General features: G+C 61.2%; 1 protein-coding gene across 1 annotated transcript in view; it reads left to right on the forward strand.

Annotated features, from left to right (window-relative positions):
- Positions 1-3,010, forward strand: part of CACNA2D2 (calcium voltage-gated channel auxiliary subunit alpha2delta 2) — a 119,304-nt gene that overhangs the window by 69,981 nt on the left and 46,313 nt on the right. The window lies entirely within an intron of this gene.

Raw genomic sequence — 3,010 nt, forward strand, 5'->3', positions numbered from 1 at the left:
GCTCTTCCTAGGCTCCTGCGTTTCATCAGAGGTCACCCGGATGGCTGCGCCCAACAAGGGGTGGTGACCTGTAATCCCAGACCAGGGCCAGGGGCATGGCCACTCTGACCCTCACCTGAACAGGTTCCAGGATGTGGCTTGGAGGGGTTTGGGCCTGTGGGGAAGGGTAGAGGATGGGGCGGAGGGCTCATGGTTAACCAGGGACAGGAGCAGGCCAAGGGTCAGGCCCATGAGCGTGGCTCCAACTGAACATGTGATCCAAGGTGGCAAACAGGCCTCAGGCAGGAGAGGGGCCTGGCTGTGGCTTGAGGCCTTGGTATAGGTCCAGGGTCAGTCCCTAACTGGCTCAGTGACCTGGGCTGTCCCTGTAGGCTTTGGGGCGACCCCATCGTGGAGCGGATTTCACGGTCTCCACCTTGAAGGTGGTGTGCCAAGCACGTCTGCTCTCCACGCCCAAAGCCACACCTTGCAGCCAAGCAGGTCCACCCTCTGACACTGTCACCATGACGTGAGGTTACACCTGGGATTGTTACTGGAGTGCAACCCAGAGCGGGAGCCAGGTGGCTAAAGGCTGCCCTGCCCCCCACACCTCTGTCCAAGGTGCTGAAAACTTTGGCCCAACCTGCCCTGAGGTCTCTGCTGCCCTCGCCCTCTGACCTCTGCAACCCCTCTGATCCAGTAAGCCCTGGCTCCACTCCACACCCCTCCCAGGATGGGCAGCAATGTGGCCCGGTACTCTTCCTCTCTGTCCTCTACCCCCACCCCGGCCAGTGCCCCCTCAGGCACATCCCAGTACCTCCAGCCCCCTCCCCTCCACTGCCCCACTCCTTCTCCTGAGGCTAGGCCTAATCAGTGCTAATCAGAAAATTATGAGCTGCTTGATTACTGATTAGATTCCTAATGTTAATAGAGTCAAGAAGGGCCCGCTCGGGCTACGTTTTAGGAAAAAGTATAAAAATAACATCGGGAAGGGAGCATGGCAGCCGGGTGGGGGCTCAGCCTCTGCTGCACTGCTTAGAGTGGGGGCCTCGGCGCAGCCACCGGGTGGACACATGTTCCATCACACGGGCTTCCCAGCACCCTAAGTTCCGCCTGCGAACAGCTTTTCCTGCAGAGGCCCCTGGCGAGTCCTGTGCTCAGGACAGTGGGACTCCATAGCAGAGGGAGGAGGGAGGTGAGATAGGGAGAACTCACCGACGGTACTGATGAGAGCAGGCTGTGTTTGTGCCGCTCGAGGACCTGCTCGTGCCTTGCACAGGCCAGGCACACAGTAGGTGCGCAGGCAACACTGGTAGACTGGAAGGAGGGATGGTCACTTCCCACCTCCTCGGGGTCACTGCCACTCTCCCTGTCCTGCCCCTGAGCCGCGGCTCTTAGAAGAGGAGGTTGGGGGACCAGCAGTTAGCGTAATGGCTATGTCGCTGGACTCCCACGTAGTTGACGGTGGTTCGAGACCTGGACCCGGTGGCTTAAACTCACGCAGGGCGCATGTGCGTGCGTGCCCAAGATCCTGAGAGGAGAATGGAGGAGACGGGATTGCGGCGTGACCATCCCCCCTGGGGGGTGATTTCTCGCTTTCTGTCTCTCTGTCTGTCTGGCGAGCGTACACGCCCTATAGCAAAAACGTCTCCAAAAAAAAAGAGGAGGTTGGGGCACATCAGGAGAAGGTGTTGGTCTGTGGCCAGGGCTGGGGGCCCTGAACTCCCCGGGGACCCTGCCCCCCGCTGACCTTGGCAGGTGGGGTGCCCATGTCCCCCTGCCCAGCTCCTCACTGCACAGCCCCGTGGCGACTGTTCCTGACCCTTTCATTGCCACCTTGGCAGTAGCTCGGGGAGGGGCGTGGCAGTGCCACTTCCGCAAGGGCCAGCTGGGGTCCTGGAGAGCAGGTGCCGGCAGTTAGGCCAGAGGCAGCCCTCGGGCCCTCTGTGTGGAGCCCCCGTGGAGTCTGAGCTTAGCCCCTGAGCCCCACCTTTACCCCTGCAGGCCCCTGGGCCCCTGTTCTGTCCTCAGTCACCTCCATCCCAGGGAGATCCAGGGCCTCTGAGCCAGCCAGTCCCTGAGGGCACTTCCTGGCCCACCCCTGTCCCATCAGCCCCTCTCAGCATTTGTGCCTGGAGCTGGCCTGTGCCCAGTCCTGGGACCTCACAGCCATGGATCAAGTCCCTGCCTTCGGGAGCCACATCTGGGAGGCCGTCAGATGCACATGCAGTGATGAGAACCCCACTGGGACTCTGGGAGCCCAGCCTGGCAGGGAGCCAGGCATCCTGGAGGAGGTGGACTATCTCTGGCTCCTGAAGGAGGAGGTGCAGACCTGGGGAGGGAAGAGGAAGGGTGGTCTCGGCCTAGGGCAGGGTACCGAGCAGCAGGGCGGCAAGGCAGGCTCGAGGTTGGGATGGAGAAGGGCAGAGGTCGGCAGGGCCCTACAAGATGGCAGCATAGATGGTGGTTGGGGCATAGATTCCACCTGGCCAACGGGACAGTTCGAGTCCCAGACCCAGTGGCTTGAAAAATGTGTCAAGAACTTGTGCATGCCAACAGTCCAGGAAATGGAGAAGGGACTGTAGCATGGTCATCCTGGGGTACTTTCTCACTTTCCCTCTCTCTCCAGCATGCACCCTGTCACATAAACTATAAGAAGGGAAGTGCCCTTACCCAGGAAGCACCGGGCAGGGACATGGGCCAGTGGGGCCGCCCTGAGGATGTGGGGGTCCAGGAAGACAGTGCAGGTGGAGTCTGAAGTTGGGTTTGGGGACTCGAGAGGGACAGTCGGGAAGGTGAGAAGGAGGTCACGGGAGCGGAGTGCTCCAGGGGGAGCGGGGGTGACCTACGAGCAATAATGGCCCAACCAGGGTTGGATGAGAAGGGCACCCAGATGGACGCTGGGTCCCAGTCTGAGGCAGGACAGGCCGGAGGTCAGGCCCCTCCAGAAGCAGCCTGCGGCCAGCGTGGCAATCTCCAGAGGGCGAGTTTCACGGAGGCACCTGCAAACTGGTCTGTAGATTCAGGCCCC

The sequence above is a fragment of the Tupaia chinensis genome, unplaced genomic scaffold, assembly GCF_000334495.1.
Source record: "Tupaia chinensis unplaced genomic scaffold, TupChi_1.0 Scaffold147003_1, whole genome shotgun sequence".
Lineage (NCBI taxonomy): Eukaryota > Metazoa > Chordata > Mammalia > Scandentia > Tupaiidae > Tupaia > Tupaia belangeri.